This window comes from Molossus molossus, unplaced genomic scaffold (genome assembly GCF_014108415.1).
Source record: "Molossus molossus isolate mMolMol1 unplaced genomic scaffold, mMolMol1.p scaffold_m16_p_11, whole genome shotgun sequence".
Classification (NCBI taxonomy): Eukaryota; Metazoa; Chordata; class Mammalia; order Chiroptera; family Molossidae; genus Molossus; species Molossus molossus.
Genome location: NW_023425346.1, coordinates 96,805,864 through 96,825,053, shown reverse-complemented (window position 1 = coordinate 96,825,053; position 19,190 = coordinate 96,805,864).

Genomic DNA, 19,190 nt, shown 5'->3' with positions numbered 1-19,190 from the left:
GGTTTCTGTTTGGCTGTGTAGGCTACCGAGATATTTAGCTCCACCTTAGTCTGATGGCTTCTTTGACTTAATTACTTTAACAATGGTTATGTTAAATACATCTGTATATTTTGTCCTATAATTTAAAAATTCTGCATTTCATACTTAGGCCATTAATCTATCTTGAATTTATGTGCTAATGTGTGGTAGGAATCACATTTTACTTTGAAAGAAAACACAGAGTTGACGGGTACTATACACTGAATGTCTGTGTGCCCCAAAATTCATATTAAAATTTATTTTCCAAAGTGATAATGTTTGAGGCATAATCAATAAAATGCCTACAATGTCCATTAAAAACTCCTAACATAAAATCTTTTACATTTCCTTCAGAGTTTCATGGGCTTCTAGTGTAATGCATTCTCCTTGATTGGCTAAAGGTTTACAATCTGTCCAAACGTTTCTTATTCTAAGTCCCAAAAGGGAATTTTGCTCTTGAACTGTCTGTACTACACAAAAAATTAATTCAAAGAACTGACCGCTCTGCTCTCAAGAACTGAGTAATAAACCCTCGTGTATCCATTAAGGCCCTTTCTGAGTGAGAGTTCCCCCAAAGCACCAAGGGGCAATTATTGTAAATCTGCCTAAGCAGAGCTTCCAGCCTAGAGGAAATTTAATTCTCAGAGCCTACTCAGAGACAAAAAAAAATAGTCTGAATCGAAAGAATAGCCTCTCTGAGCGTGCTGACCCAGAGCTGGGTGTCCTTCACCTGACAACTGAGCAAAGGGTTGGAAACCAAGACACTCCATGAACATGTGATCTCTGTGGTTCACCTTCCGCTGTGCTTGATACACAGTAGGTTCAAGAAGAATATTTATTGCCTGGATGAAAACATGAATAATGGAGTGAATTAAGAATCACCTAGTTCAATGGTTCATGAACTAGATTGAAAGATGTCGAAACTGACATTCAGCAAAGCTAGGAGCTGTATCAGACTTATCTTTACCCTAGTCTGCCCCAAATAAAGGGCGGACATTTCATTGATAAAGCAACACTGAATCTGTCATCTTTAGAATTAGTTCATTTTATCTCAAACTGCAGCAGGTGAAAGAACCATCTGACAGGCTGCTCAAAGTTCACATTCATATTGAGTGAATCTTGTTAGTCCAGGGATCAGTTTTTATTGAACACGCCAGGTGATTCTGATGCACGGGGTCTTGGACCACACTCTAAGGAACTGCATCAGAGATACATGCACTAAGCCAAACACTGTTCTATATACTCACAATGAAAAGTTTCACCCACACGCTATTAGAGAAATCCTTGTGTGGATCTCTTCATTCTCATGGCAGGTATACATGCCTGTGATCAGTCCCTGCATATGAACCCCTTTGCTGAGCTAGGGGACTGTTTAAACAGTGTTTGTAGTTCATTCAGGTGTTAATGGTAATTTTGCATGAACCAGTGGTTCTAAATGCTTTTCTGTCCCCCATGAACCTAAAGGACCCAACACTTCACAATACTTGCATGGACTCTGTCCTGTGGGAAATCTTGAACAGAGGTGGTAAAGCCTAGGAGAATCTTGGGTGACTAGGAAGAGGGGTAGATGACATTTGAAAGAAAGTCATAGTTTATTCTAATGCCCATTACAATTTTACTTGGCTTATTGTTCTGAACTAAGAGTTAGAACGTGTTTCTAATATTGACAGGAATTCTCTTCTTCCTACGTTTTTCTAATCTCTCTTCCATGCCCTGCTTAAATTACACCTCCTCTGTGAAGTCATTTCTGATTCTTATCTCTGAAACTATTCTCTTCATTTATGCTCTGCAGAACTTTGACTAAAACTCTGTAGAACATAAGCTATGTTGGAATTCTTTGTTCACATGTTGCTATAGACTGAATGTATGTGGACCTCCAACATTCATAGGCTAAAACCTAATTCTGATGCGATGGGAGGCATTCAGAGGTGGTGCTTTTGGCAAGTGATTCGGTCCTGAGGGCTCTGCCCTTAGAAAAGCGACCCCAGAGAGCCCCTTCGCCCCTTCCTTCATTTGAGGACACAGTGAGAAAGTGATGTCTATGAACTAGGACGCAGGACACCAGCAGACACTGCATCTGTTGGTGCCTTGATCTTGGAGTTCTTAGCCTGCAGAACTGGGAGAAACACATGCTGTTGTTTATAAACCCCTGGTCTATGGGATTCTGGCACAACAGCTCTCACGAAGGAAGACACACGCATTCTTCCTCCTCGGCTCTAACAGAAGCCTTGTCTTATTCATCTTTGTGTCATCAGCTTTTGGCAAAGTGCCTGGCTAGAACAGGCTCTCAATAAATATTTATGGAAGACAGGAAAACAAGCACACATACATGTCCCAGTACTGATGTTAAGAAATCTCTGCCCATGTGTTTGGGTTAGTGGACATAGACAAAGACAGCTGGAAAGAAAATCCCTCTTAATGTAGTCATCAAGAATTTTGTATTTTGATAGCCCTATATATATATATTTGCTTGCCTTTTTTACATTTTAATGAAAAATATTCTGTTTTGTAAAAGTAAGACAGCGTTAAATTACAATAATGAAGGGCACTTTGGATACATTACAATGTTGTTTGGTAAAGGACTAGCGTCTCCTAATTTTACTCCAACATTTTTAAAATGATATTTCAGAACAACACAAAGCCTTCTCAAACTCATGCAATTGTTGACATTTATCTCCCCATCATGTGCACACTCTGCAAAGGTGTTTGCATTGATTAAAGTCTGTAAAGAAAATCTACTTATTTAGATTGATTCATGAAGCTGGATGCCATAATTGGATACTATACTACCTGTTTCAGGATCAGGCCTGGAAATCAATTCCAGGGCAACGAGGCCATTATCTCCCTCTCGTGAACATGTGTTCTTTACATTGCAGTGCATGTCCCCCATGTTAGCGATGAGGGACCAAGGCTTTGTATTTAAAGAGCGGGTGCCAGCATTTGTCTACTTGGATTATCTGAAAGCCATCAAATTAGCATTGGCTCATTCTGAACTTTCTACTTATACTCAAATGAATACATTATTTTTGGAGAGAAACAAAACAAGTCTCATGTTTACAATGGCACTAACTTGCATGCCAATTCTTAAAATAAGGCTTTTACTAAAGTCATTTCAAAGAGAACCTAAATTCTGTGAAGTATCTTAGTCCAAATAGTTTAGAACTGGAAAGGCGTCTCTCCTCTGGGTGTACTGCTTGGCTGCAATTAAAGAATGTTATGGTCTTGTGGAATGTCCAGTTTTAGCCACTTCGAGTCTGACCAACCTGCCATCACACAGGTTTCAGTAGTACTTACTAGATTCTTTCAAAACAGAGCTGTTCTTTTTCTGGAAAGATCACTTACAATTACATCCAAGAAACAATGCTTAGAGTTTATTTTTAAAAGGAAGAGGAAGTTTAGGTCAAGATTAAAGCGTATACCACCATGAAATCTCTATCTAAAAAGGCCTTTTAAATCAAAGTTCTAGACTTTTAAATTATATTTCCTCAGAGGGTGGTTTGGAGGCCCCATTTTTTATTTGTTTATTTGTTTGTTTTTTGTTGTTGTTATTGTTGTTTTTTCCCTCTAGGAAGAATGAAAGGAACTTTATGGCAAAATTAGGCCGAAAACCCAAACATTAACTCTTCAAAATCTTCAGAGACATACACCATGGAACAGGTTGATTTTCAATTAGGTTTAAAAATTCTCAAAAGTCAATCTCATGTTTGGAGAGTTATCGGTAAGGAACAGTGCCTCTGCATATTAGAGTTAACTCCAAAAGGAGTGATCATTGGTAATGAGATTATAACTTTATAGAGAATGTCTTTGCTGGCTCAATGGAGTAAACACCATATGGAAAGGGACTGCTGGTAGCCTTTAGGACGTATGGCCTCTGGAGCTGAGGGTGACCTTTTGCCAACAATCGTAAGCTGAGGGTGACCTTTTGCCAACAATCGTATATGCCAGGACCTTCAGTCCTACAACCGCAAGGAAATGAGTTCTGCCAACAACCTGAATAGCCATGATTGCAGATTCTTCCCCATATGAGCCTGTCTATGAGAACATAGTCCAACTAAGTTTCATTGTAGCCTTATGAGACCCTGAGTAGAATTCCTAACTGAGCAATGACTAGACTCCTAAACCACAGAAACTGTGACGTAATAAATATTTATTGATGTAAGCTACTGAATTAGTGATAATTTGTTACACAACTTAGAAAACTAATACAGAGGCCTACCATGCTTTTTCCTACTACATAGCATTATAGTCTATGCATATATCATATAGAACTTAAAAATTTTACTGTTGAGTATACATGTCTATTCCCATATAGAGATAAATGTATTTGTAGTGTTACTTGTCAATACTAAGATTCTACGTTAAATACATGCTCGTTAATGTTTTCACTGATATTGCCAATATACTTCTATACAAAAACTATGTCATTTTATGCTTTTTTCAGCAATATGTGCAATTCCATTTCCCTCAACTGTATTTTATTGTTATTTTTTTATTTTCCAAAAAAAATTAATAAAATAATTTCTTCCTTTTATAATTATAATACTGTAACACACTTTAAAAATAAAATTAGATGGTTAATTATTTAACAAACAATATATCAATAAATTGTTTTTCTAAATTATCTGCCTAAAGCCATGGTTACACCCAATCAAAAGCTCTAAACCTGAGCAAAATGACTTGGTTCGTATAATTGTTCTGTTCTTAGAAGATATTGCTAAATCTATCTGGTCTATTGAACTACAGTGGTTTCAAAGAAAGAGTCATAGTGTTTTATTAAACTATCACCATCTTCTATAACATTGCAGGTAGAAATGTCAAACAGTACTGATACATATAACTCAAGACCACAATTTCATGGAGCAGTTTCCCTGAAGATGTACAAAAACCCAATATATTTTCAATGAACTTGTCTTTTAACCTTCCAGAGCAAGAGAGGGTAAAAACGGTTTGGACAAATGCCCAGAATCATTAAGATGACAAAAGTCATGAATGTCAAGATAACATTTCATGCACTAGACCAATGTACACAAAGAACTTATTGCTCACTTTAGGGTATTTTTTTTAAACTAGCAGAATTTTACTTCATATTCAAAGGACTTATGTCAGAAAATAATTATGAAGATGAAGAGATGGTCATTATATATAGAAGTTTATATATAAATAAATATATAGATACATACATACATACACGTGTTTACATGCATCATACGTGTAATTACATCTTCCCTCTTTTATAAGACAAGCATGACTTCTCGAGATAATGCCATGGAATATATATGTATTCCAGTAAAACTACCTTTCAAATATTCTTCAATTTACTCTGCGAAGACAATGAAATAAAATAAACAATTTCAGATCTCAGTGAGCATCCTTAAACAGGAAGGACAACCACTGGGAAGCATTGCGTCTTTTATGCAAAACTACTACCATAATACCATAGATAAATCTCAAAAAGTGAAGATAGATTTAATTTTCTAATTTCAATTAATAATGATCAAACCACAAAAATTATTAAAAAGACAAAGTAAAGTTAAAAATTCTATGGATTTACTTACATCAATAATCAAGCTTTATATAACTTTAAATATTATAAAGGATTGAGAATAATAAATGCTATGACTTATCTTTGTTCAAAATTAACATCTCCAAATCCTTTCATTAGGGATCATCAATTTTCTTTAAATATAATTAATTGAAGGCCAAAAATACTACCACATATAAGGAGAAATGTACAAAAATGTTTGCAGAGGCATTACTTATAATAGAAATAGTTCGCAAACAACCTAATTGCTCCTTAACAAAAATAGATAGTGTTATATCAATGCAATGAAATGGCATGCAGCTACAGATTTGGGGGGATATATATATACATAGTATAGTATAGTATAGTATAGTATAGTATAGTATAGTATAGTATAGTATAGTATAAGTAAGTGCAAGAGATTGACAAATATCAAATTTTGCACATCAATCATCTCATCAGTTGTGGGGTCCAGAAGAAAAAGAGACTATAAAGATATAGAACTAAGGTAGTTATTTTTAAAATGTCACATACTTATCAATAAATGATAATGAAAGTACCACATAGTAAAACCTGTGGGACACAAGTAATGCTTAAAAAAAAATGCCCTGGCCGGTTTGGCTCAGCGGTTAGAGCGTTGGCCCCCGGACCAGAGAGACCCGGGTTCAGTTCCCGCAAAGGGCACAAACCTCAGTTGCAGTTTGTCCCCGGCCCCAGTTGAGGTCGTGCGGGTGGCAGCCAGTCGATGTGTTTCTCTCTCATAGATGTTTCTCTCTCTCTCTTCCTCTGTCTCTCCCTCCCACTCTATCTGAATATAAACACAAAGTGTTTAGATGAGGATTAAAAAAAAAAGAAAAAGAAACAAAGAATAAAAGAACAAATATAGAAAAAATGGAATAGAGATGACCAGTACAACCAATACCTAGTTATTTCACACACATTGAAAATATGAATCTTTTGTCAGGTTTTTAAAAAGCAAAGAAAGCAGCACAAATCAAAACATACTTGGAACAAGAAATAAGAATCATAATGACAAAATATTAAATAAGTATAGAAGAATCTTACAACTTAAAATCAGTACATTTTAAAACATAAAATGAAACACTGGAGGAATATAAGTTTTAGAACAAAATCAAGAAAAATAGATAATAAATGATAAAACAAAAAAAATGAATAAACTACTGATATATGCTATCACACTGAGGAACATCAAACACATTACACAAGAGAAAGAAAACTCAAATGTAAAAGCCCACACTTGTGTGGTTCCATTTATACGGAATGTGCAGAAAAAACAAACCTCTGTCAAACAGAAATAAACCGGTGACAGCTGAGGGCTGGGTGGGAAAGAGATGACTGTGCAGAGGCACAAGGAGTCTTTCGGGTGTGATGGAGATATTCTGGGTTAACATAATGATTATTCAACTCTTCAAATGTACTGAAAACCATTGTATTTTACGTTGAATTTTATGGTGTATAAATTGTACTTCAATAAAACGGTTAAAAATAATAACTAGAAGGCTCTAATAGACTAATAACCATTAAAGAACCAGGACATTAAAGAGCTGAGATTTATTTCTCCTGTTGGCCTAGCTCTGAAGATTATACATAATAGTAACTGACCAAAAGAAAGCCATGCTTCTAATGGTCATTATGTTTACGTAAGTAGTGCCAGAATATTCCTGTGAATGTCAGGAACACATAACCCTACCTAGGCCTGACATCATCTGTCTTTTCCAGACACCCTGTCACTCAATAGGCAGTACAAAGAAAGAATGAGGAAAACCTGTTTTTATATGCAGGTGATATGATGCTTAAATAAAAAGCCCAAAATGTTCTACAGAAAAGAAATATTAAAACTAATAAGAACAGGGCTAGAAGGTTAACCTATAAAATCAGTAATGTCCTCATCCTAATAGTATTATTTATAACATATAATAGAAAAAAAAGATATTTATAATATTAAAAAAAACTGACACCTCAACATTGAGAATACTTAGGAAAAAGAAATAATCCATCATTTGGGAAATATCTATAAGAAATTGTTTTATACTTAAATGATAGAGTAATATTAGCATTTAAAAGGAATAAAAACAAATATAACACATACATATACAAATGTGCACGTAGATATACATATAATACACACACACACACACATAAAATATATATGTAGGCACATATATATGCACATATACATAAACGTAACCATGAGGATATAAGTAACAGGGAGAAAGACAGAGATGGTGATTGCCTCTGTGAAGAGGTAAAAAGAATGAGCTCAAGAAGCAAGTAAAGAAGGCTTTGTAGTCAAACTTATAAAAAAAAAATTGTAGGCAATTTGTCTGTAATACTCTTTGCATTTTGTTTATAATAACATTACAGAGAAATAAAGTTGGTAATGTTGAGGAGTCTCTGCACAGGTAATTGTTTTATTGAAAACTGGTAATTATACTCCCAAACTTCTATACTTATGTGCAGCATACATGAGTTATCTCACTTGTATAAATTATATGTGCACAGTGCAAATATCAGGATCCTGATAGTCTGAATTATTAAAGGAGTAAGTTAGACTTTCCATTTCAAATCCTTTAACCAATTATCTGCCTCATTTACTTAACATAAATGTAATTTCAGATTTATGCGATTTTCAAGCTCTTGTTAAATGGAATTTCTCTCCAGAAGAGCATTTTTTCCTTCTGTAGTTTGAACACAGTAGTGATTTTTAATCTATTTTGAAGGCATGTAAATTTTTTTTTTTTTTAATCAAAGAGTTAAAGGAGAAAATCATGCAGGCAGGAAGTTATGCATTCAGCACTTTCCATATTTCTCCTCCATCTTTTCCAAGTTCCAGCTGCTGTGGTTTGGGTACAAGTTAAGAGGACCAATTCTTGTTGCCATTACTTGCTCTATGGGTTGGGGAGCAAGAAGAAAATGAAGGGCCACCCAGATGCATGCTGTGCATAAATTCTGTGTCCTGATATCAGACTGTGATTCTGGGTAGCTTGCTGATGGTGCCTGATATTTAGGTTTTACTTGGCCCCATATACAGACTTGCGGACAGAATTAAACTCCTTCCGAACCTCAATGAATGGATGAATTTTTGTTTGATGTCCTCTGAATGATGACCGTAGACAGGATTTTATATGGCAATGGTTCAAAAAGTCTAGCTTTCCAGAGAAAAGCATAAAGAGCACAGCAAAATGAAGATACCTAAGCTCTTACCAGAGGTACTTCAAACCATCAGGCTGAGGTCTGGACAGGGAGTCTGCATTTTGAGCACCCCAGGTGATCTAATGCTAATAGTTCAATGATCATAACATATGGCGTTGTGAGGAAGTCACGAGAGGGAAGAAGGGAGGTGCTGTTCCCTTTGTTTTTTCCTAAAACTTTTCTGACTCCTTCTAGATCAGCAGTCTATTGAACGGTAAAACTCTTAACTCTCACTTTGGCCAGAAATCCAGAGGCCAGCTGTGTGAGACTCCTAGGGCTACTGTAACAAAGTCCCAGAAACTGACGGTCCTGGAGGTCAAAGTCCAAAGTCAGGGTGTTGGCAGGGCCATGTTCCCTTCTAAGCCTCTAGGGGAGGGTCTTTCCTTGCTTCTTCTAGCTGCTGGGAGCCCCAGGCATCCTTGGCTCCTGGCTGCATACCTCCAATCTGCTTCAGTCTTGCGTAGCTCTCTTCTGTCTGTGTCTCTGTGTCTCTGTGTCGCTTCTCTGCCTCTTACAAGGGCACTAGTCATATTGGATTAGGAACTTGTCCTGTTCCAGTATGACCTTTTAAAACTAATTATGTCTGCAATGACCCTACTTCCAAATACGTTCACCTATTGAGGTTCCAGGAAGGCCATGAATTTTGCTGGGGACATCACTCAACCCAGCACACAAGTCTTAAACGTTTTAATTAGATTACCTCCAAATAATACGTTCTTTGTAAGCAAATGAGAAAATTTCCTCCCTGTCCTAATTTTATTTCATTAGATTAAAATTCTTTTTAATTCCTCTAATTATTCTTTTTAAATGTCATTTCCTATTTGTAAAAGAACACATTTACCATTCGTTTTAGAATGGCCTCATTGCTATCTTGGCAAGATTTGGCACATCCTCAGAAACCAGGATTTCCTTCAAGAATATTTCTGTGTGTGCATATATGTTGGGAGAACGGAATAAAAATCTCCTGGGAAATCAATGCTCCATTTTTCTTTGGTTACCAACAGAAAGAACTCTTGCAATGAGTTGAATAAAATGACCTGCAAAGGGGTGAGAAATAAGTCTCATCAACTTTTTCTTTTTCCCAACCATTCAAATCTGATGAGTATCATTTATTAACTTTCAAAGAGTAAAAAACAAAGTTGATGCATAACAATCCTGAAAAGGACTTTTGTTTGGCAGGGGCAGACAAGAGAGACTCTAAAAATTTCAGGTGACATTTTGATATCTGAGTCTAAGAGATTATAATATTATGGGCAATGTCAGACCCAAAGGGCTCAATTCTCAATGGTAGCATTTTTAGGGTGGAGAGAAGTTGTAATATTTAAGAATATTAGTGAACATTACTTATAATTCAGGGCGTTCTTGATCTTGCCTCATCATCACATTACTTGTTTCTTCAAAAAAAAATTTTTCAAGTTTGACTTAACTCAGAAAAACTATCTCAACTGATGTTTTAATTTCTGTAAGCAAAATCCTTTGTTCTCAAACAAGCACATCTCTTGCAAAAGTCTCCATAAAGTCTTTCAGGCCCCTAACTGTCTTGTTGGGACTCAGTCCCATTATGTATTCAACATCACCATAATTCTATTAAATACAGCAACTATAAAACTGCCCGAGAAACTAACTTTTTAAAAAACGCAGTGATACACACACACACACACACACATATGTATATATACATAATGTATATATATGTATATATGTATGTATACACATATATACACATATATATATACACAATGTAATACTATTCAACCATCAAAAAAAAATATTGCCATTTACAACAGTATGAATGAATCTTGAGAGTATTATGCTACGTGACATAAGTCAGACAGGAAAGGACAACAACCATATGATTTCACTCTTACGTGGCATACAAACTAAAAGGAACAAATAAACATAGCAGATACAAATTTATAGACACAGCTGACAGTATGGAAGTTAGCAGAGGGGAAGGGGAGCTAGGGGAAGGATGAAGAGGGTAAAGGGGGTCAGATATATGGTAATAGAAGGAAGCTACACTTTAAGTGGGAAGCATGCAAGAGAGTATACAAATGTCACATTGTAATCTTCTACACCTAATAATTATATAATGTTATTAACCAGTGCTACCCCAATACATTTAATTTCAAAATATAGGAATTATGCTGAGTGAAGCAGCTTTATCTTGCTTGGATTCCTCATTAATAAATTCAGTACATTTTTGGCATCTATTTATTCTGGAAAAAAAATGCACTGACAAATACACTATTTCATTGTGATGTTTAAGTTTCCAGGATATTTCTGATCCTACTGCTTCCAACGGTTGCTGTTTATCTACTGGAGAGGCACTGATTAACTGTCAGAGCCAAGCATTTATGAGGAACATAGTTGTGCCCTTATAAATTGTTTTCAATAATAATTTATAGACTTGGATACTGAAGTCCTCTTATAATAGTTTCCAAGTGGTCAGAAGTATGTACATGTTAGAGACTTGAATGATCATGGGTCCTAAAACTACTTGCACTTCATGGACAAGACTTTTCCATTTATGGGTAAAAGAAGATAATTTGGAATATGAATAATTTCTTTTTTCATAAAAGAAAATCTTCCACCAAAATTTTTCAGACCTTATCAACAATAGGGAGAGGGGGATGTGTGTGATACATATTCACTATGCCTTTGAAAAAATACATACATTTTTAGTTAACATCAAGTAGAAAATAATGGTTAGTCAGCTATAATCCAAGACCTCCATGGACATCAGTTTGTGCTGTACAGTTCGGCTACTTGTCATTCTGACTTCTTCTACATAGATAGTGTTAAATCGAGTACAAGTGTGGTAACCACGCCTGTAAAGGCACTTGGTTAAAACATAAGGTAATATTCATGTTGAAGGGTCTCTGAGTTGATGCTTCTCAACCCTTGCTGTGCTTGATGATCAGTTGGGAAGCTTTTAAGAAGTTCAACTGGCTTCATCAACTAATAAATGAAAAAAGAATTGTGGTGTGACCATTCTATAGAATACTGCTCAGCATGCTTCATACAGTATACAGAGATAAACTACGGTGACCTCCAACAATATAATGAATCTTAAAAACATTACACTATGTGAAGGGAACCAAGCATAAAAATCTAAAAAAATATTTGATTACATGTATATGACATTCTGGGAAAAGCACAACTATAAGGAGAGAAATTACTTTGAAATGGATGAATTTTTTTTGAATTAATTGAAATTAGACTGCGCTTGGGAGAAATTCTGACACCCAAGACTCAGCGCCAGAGATTCTAAACCAGCAGTGGTCGAACTCGGGCGAGGGCAAATTGCAACTTCTCCTGGGCGAGTCTAACTCTGTGCTTCAAGACTACCACTCCATCGTATTCGCATTGAAGGCCCCAGTCCTCCCTGACTTTGACATTACCGTCCTATGCACCCAGGGTGCTGCCTAAAACATTCGTATCACAAGCTCCCCTCTTTTCTACAAAGAGAACTAGAATGCAATTTCCCTTATCAATGAACAGCTAGCGATTGACCTGTAATACATTTATGACTCAATACAGTGACTTTTTATAGATTTGTTTTTCTCTGTGAAGAGCTCATTCAGGCATTTAACTTCATTCACAAACATTGTGAACGCAGGAAACCCATACTACCTTATGAAATTAATTTTCCTTATTATACCACATCATTTCAGTTCAAACCAGACTAAGACCTCTATGTGCATCCAGGTTATGATGTGACTAGTTAAATAGCTAACGCAAACTCCCCTTAACAGGAATTTTACACTAAGCATCTACTATTTAAAAGGCACAACTGTTTCCAAGAGCCTTTCAACCCAGTGTGAAACCTGAGGGCACGCACATTCAGAAGCAGAACACAGGGCGGGTGTCTACACCCCGGGATGGAGGTACAAGACCCCCTTACCTGCAGTGCTCAGAACTACTTTCTCTACTTCCTATTTCTCTTGCATTAAATCCACCCATCACCTTAACAACAGACCGAATCTGCCAATCTACAGATCTGTTCCTGTGACATCTGACATCAGCCGAAGGGGCTTCTTCACCGCTAGGCTAAACATCAACTGCAGCATGTTGTGGAAAGGGTTACTGATCCGAGCCCTGCCTCTGGCCTCAGGATCTTGTCACTGCTGCCCACTTTCCCCTCCCCCTCCACAATTAGTTTGTGCTCCAAGCCCACTTAATAGTACATCTGGGGAGAAAAAGAGAGAAAACCTGAAAAAGAGAGACAACCTGAATGTTGGCGACAGCAGCACGGCTGGGCTCTCCACAGTGAGAACCGTGCTAGCGGAGCACACTTCATGGGCGTGGCACCCATGCGGGATGTGACTCCGGTCCTCTGTTGAGGAGACCAAAACTTGGTTTAATGATCTCTTGTTGCCCTCTTGAAATTCTCAGTAATTTTATTTTTGACTTTGTGGTTTGGACTTGACGTCCCACAGGACAAGGGAGCAGGCGTGTGAGTAGAGGCGATAACCCGGCGGCAGCGTGCACTCTTAGTGGTGGCCCAGCAGCCCCGGGCACACGTGCAGACACAGTCTAGTCCTGTGTCCCCGCTGGACCTCGGGGCAGTCCTGCGCATCGAGTTATTTTGGTGATGATGTTTGTTCTGTCTGGGATGTTCATCTGTCACCCCCTTCACACTTGCTAACTCACCTTCTATTACCTGAATATTGGAGAAACTCCCAGACATACTTCAAGATTCAACTGAATGATCAGTTCTTTTTTTTTTCTTTATTGATTTGAGAGAGAGAGGACGAGACAGAGAGAGAGAGATAGAAACATCCATGAGAAAGAACATCAATTGGCCGCCTCCTGCATGTCCCCCACTGGGGATTTGACCCACAACCTGGGCATGTACCCTGACTGGGAATCAAACCAGCGACCTCTTGGTGTTGACCCACAACCTGGGCATGTACCCTGACTGGGATTCGAACCAGCGACCTCTTGGTGCCTGGGTCCACGCTCAACCACTGAGCCACACTGGCTGGGCTGAATGATCAGTGCTTATATGAACTTTTCCCAAACCCTGTGAGACTTTATTGTTTTCTCCTTGAGCCATCACTAATCTTGCACCAACCTGTTTATTCCAGCATATACCCCGAATAGTACACAATTGTTCACAGGTATTTCAGTCATCACTAAATTAGAGATTGCTAAAGGAAGAAACACTCCCTTTATGAATCCCTGTATTTCTGACACTCAGCATGGCTCTCAGCTTGCCCGTGGTTCTCAGTAAGTGTTCAAGTGAATTAAGATCCTGTCACTTAGCAAATGGGCGTCCGGCTGATGGGAGGTGAGAATGGTCAAATCCAATCCTCTCTATGAACTGGGAGGGGTACAGGAAGAGAAATTCCGTACATCGGGGGTGTTCTATCTTATCAATAAGCCACTAATACCTACGCTGATCAGACATGACTGGTTCCACAGCCGTAAGCCTCCCCTTCTCATCTGTTCTGCTCTCTTCGCCACTTATTCTCAGTCTCTTTTATGTGAAATTAAATCCTTTCTGAAATACACTTGGGGGTAGATTTTTCCCAGATGATTGAGTTTAATACAGCAGTGTTTACTTTTTGGCTTTTTGTTGAGTATTTCAATCCAGGTGTTTACAATATGGAGTTCTTCTGAAATTTTTGTGTTTTTTTTCCCCCCAAGTCAATTTTTCTGAAGCAGCTGGTGGCATTATATGTAAACAAAATCAAAATATTTGTTTACATTTTTCTAGGGCTTTGCATCTACTGGACCTAGTGACAGAAGATGTTTATTTCGCAGTTGATTGCGAATGACGTAATTGAGATTGTATTGCCTTGGAAATATAAAAGCACTGAAATGGAATTTATAAAAATACATCGATTATTAGGATGCATTGATATAAAACAGAAAATAATTATTAGTGTAGATCTTAAAGCAGAAAGAAGACATGGATAATTATGTAGGTGTACATTTTATTGAGCACCTATTATGAATTAGATACTAAGTTCAAACCAAGAAAATATATTATGTATTATGTGCGTTTAGGGAAGCAGACTGCATTTAGGGGTCAGATTGTACATTTGTATTTCATTTAGGTCATCTAATATATTCTTTAATTGATCTTAAATGATACCCTGTCATCATAACTGATTTCCTTAAAATGCAATGATCAACTCCTCTTTTAAGAAATAATTTTTTGCTTAGGAGAAAAGATGGGTAGCAGCCAAAGATGCAAGAAAAAGGATATGTGTGGGCAGGGGATGGGCATGAGCAAGATTAGTTGGACATTATCTGAACTCAACATAACTATTCACTTAGCCATGTGCCAGGAATAGAACTGGACCCTAGAGTCCAGTGCAGAATGAACCAGACATGGTTCTTGTCTGTGAGTGTCATGAATGGTATCAAGCAACCACATAGTTCTATGTGAAATGGCACCTGGAAAGTATACAATGAAGGAGAGAGGTATGACAAGATGAAAGACTGTTGGGAGGAGAGGATATAATCGGGAAATCTGGGTGAAGAATCCAGGTAAAGGGAACAGACAACATGTACAAAACAGATCAGGTTTAAGGATTAGGGTTAGACTGTGGGGGAGTTTCTTGCACAGGGAGGCAGGGGTCTTCAGGACACAAAGAATTTTGGTCTTTGTGCAAAATGTCACAGGAAGCCCTTGCACGTTAACAGCAAAGTAAGCTGATCGGATTTGGTAAAGTTTATCTGCCTGCAGAGGAGGAAAAAGACTGGAGAAGAGGGGGCACGAGAAGCCTCTCCACTAGTCCTTGTTCTTCTTGATAGCTCTCATTAGAACCCAGAGTCCAAATGTGATAGATAGTAAAAGGGTCAGCATTGGATACTAGAATGTACATATTAGATAGATAGATGATAGATAGATAGATAGATAGATAGATAGATAGATAGATGATAGATAGATAGATAGATAGAGATAGATAGATGATGATAGATAGATAGATAGATAGATAGATAGATAGATAGATAGATAGATGATAGATAGATAGATGATAGGTAGATAGGTAGATGATAGATATAGATAGATAGATAGATGATAGATAGATAGATAGATAGATAGATAGATAGATAGATACATAGATAGATAGATAGATAGATAGATAGATAGATAGATAGATAGATAGATAGATGATAAATGACAGGTAGATAGGTAGATAGATAGATGATAGATACAGATGATAGATAGATCATAGATAGATAGATAGATAGATGAATAGACAGACAGACACATATGTTATCATCATTATTAATTATCCAGCCTTTCCTTCTAAAGATCCACAATCATTTGTCAGTGGTAAAAACTATCCACACTGGCCATCTTAAAGAAACTCCAGGGAGAGCAGGAACAGGGCTTTGTAAGGTCATGCAGCTGCTCAGTGGACTGATTCTATCCTATAGTGGCCCCAGTTCAAGAAACAAAATCAACTTTGGGTGTTCCTTACTTAGCCTTGTGGAGTTTGGCAGCAATGTACAAGGCTAGGTCAGCCAGGTTCAAGATGCATCTGTATGTTTTAAGGAATGTATAGAAATGTAAGCCAGCTGAGAACTTGATTAGCCTTTGTAGGTTCTGACTGGGGGAACCCATTTCTGTGTGACTGCATATTTTTGCTTTGAGCTCATCAAAGGCACTTGAGCAGGAGAAACACAGAAGTCGTTTTCTAATTGAAAACAGTTTGAGAATCTAAACACTGGAGTTGATCCACCCACCCTCTCTAATGAAGTACTTGGAGCTTTCCCAGCGGACAGAATAAAGAGCGGCTATATGATAACCTTATACTGGGTGAAATGTCAAACATCACACTGGGCAGGAAGAATGCAACTCATTCCTTGTCCTGGATTGCACAGATTGAGGTCTTTCTGGAATAAATTACTAAAGATGCTGGTAATGTCAACATGAGAAATATTTCTATAGTATGGTTGATCTTTGGGACATTTTAATTCAATACGTAAAAAAATCATTACCAGATTTATCTACTGGCATGCTTTATTCAGCCAACATGTCTTGTATACCACAATGAAAGCCAGATTCTATGCTAGGTTCTGGAGACTAAGAGACAAATGACACAGAACTTGCCCTTATGGAGCTTCTAGACTAATGGTGGAGACAGACCGGTAAACAAGTAGTAAATCTGATAGAAGACAAAACTGGTGTTAAGTAGAATGAGTCACAAGTGAGGGGCTGTACACTTCATATGAACCTGGTGTTTCCATCGTCTTCTGTTCTCATCATCTACTGTCCCTTTTGGGTCAGCGATCTTATGGCAGATATCTACCTTTCATTTCATTAGTGGTCTGCTTGCTCAGCAGATCAATGCACAGCAGCCTAAGGTGAGAAGACATCTTTTTTCTTTAAATTTTTTTTTTCCTTCATTGATTTTAGAGAGAGAGAAAATAAGAGGGAGAGAGATAGAAACATCGAAGAGAAAACGACGATTGGCCACCTCCTGCATCCTTCCCATTGGGGATTAGGCCCACACCCTGGGCATGTGTCCTCACCGGGAATCGAACTGGCAGCTTCTTGGTGCATGGATTGATGCTCAACCACTGAGCCGAACCGGCAGAACGAGAAGATGTCTTTCCATTAATCTTGCAAGAAAGCACAAGATACTATCCCAGTTTCTCTCCAACTCTTCTCATCATGTATCTATCGCCCCAACTTCAAGGATGGCATGCATTATTCATAAAAAAGAAGCAAACTCATGCCAACAGAAAGTAAATTTACAGCTTCTTTCTTGTATTTTTATGTGCTGTAAAAATTCTGTCTGGCCAAAATGTGAAGAAGACTTAATCCCAACTTTTCATTTTAATTGCTTATATAATTTTACACCCATATTGAGTCTTTTTAAATTCAGAACTGTACCCACATGATTTAGAAAAGACAAATGGAATGATAGTGACTTAATGACACAATTACATTAACAATAATATAAAAATTACTGCAAATGAATACTGACTTAAATTCATCAAGAAAAAGTAGAATGGTACCATGTAACCATTCCTTGGAAATAAAATATGAAAACATAAATATCATTCATATAGAAGAATTAATAATCATGTATATTTATGTGTGCATTTTATGTTCTATTTTTAATTACTTCTTCAACTCTTCTGGCCTTTGGTTTTTATGCAAATATGTCAATCTTTCAACCCATTGCCTTTATTCATACATCTTTTTTTTTCCTTTATTGATATTAGAGAGAGAGGAAGGGAGAGGGAGAGAGAGATAAAAACATCAATGAGAGAGAACATCCACTGGCCACCTCCTGCATGTCCCCCCGCTCCCCCCACCACGAGGGATCAGGCCCACAACATGTGCCTGTGCCCTGACCGGAAATCGAACCGGCGACCTCTTAGTGCATGGGTGGACGCTCAACCACCAAGTCACACTGGCTGGGCTTTACTCGTCCATCTTAAAAACAGTGATGCAAGAGTGAATGGCATTGCTGTGAAGATTGGTGCTGATATATCATGGTTTTCAGTTTCATCTCAGTCCTCAACACTTTATGTTAATCTTTTGTCGCATTGCCATGATTAGTCCCTCTTATTGCTATTAAACACTTACCATGAGCCTCAAATACCCTGCCAAATCCTCTCATCTCACTCTAAGCAGTGGTTCTCAACCTTCCTAATGCCATGACCCTTTATACTGTTCCTCATGTTGTGGTGACCTCCAACCATAAAATTATTTTATTTTTGTTGCTACATCATAACTGTCATTTTGCTACTGTTATGTCTTAGGCGACCCCTATGAAAGGGTCGTTCGACCCCCAAAGGGGTTGTGACCCACAGGTTGGGAACTGCTGCCTAAGCTGAGATACCTACCTAAATAGACAAATGGGCATTTCAGGTGAAAATCATCCCATCTTATAATACTGCTATCTCTAAACCAGTCCCCTCCATTTCAAATGTTTCTTCTTTTCTTAAGCTCTTCCTCTTTCTTCATCTGAAAAATTAGTAATAAACAGTGTTCTGTTCTCCTTTCTCTTCTTCTCAATTGCCATTGGTTGGCCTCCCTGCAGAGCCAACTCTGAAACAGAGATGAGTATTCAGAAGCTTCATTAGGGCGCGATCTTGGACTCAACTTTGGTGGAAGAGAAGGGAACATGAGTGGGCAAAGTGGCCTTTCAGAACGTTCCTGAATGGAGAGGGAGGGTCGGCTCTTATACCCTCTGGTCAATCTGCATCAGATGCCAATGCTGGCTGTCCAGGGAAAGGACTTCGATCTTGGGAGAGGTGGAGCTTGGCAGCAAAGGCAATCTTCAGAAAGGGTGCAGTAGACAGTGTCGGCAACACTCCCAGAAGTTGGATCATGAGTGTTTTGTACATGGGAAGGATCTGGGTCATGTATCACAGCATCATGTCACAACAGATTGCCCTCTGGACACACATACGGGTGCTCTCCAACACACGCACCAAGTCCTCGTGACTTTACCTC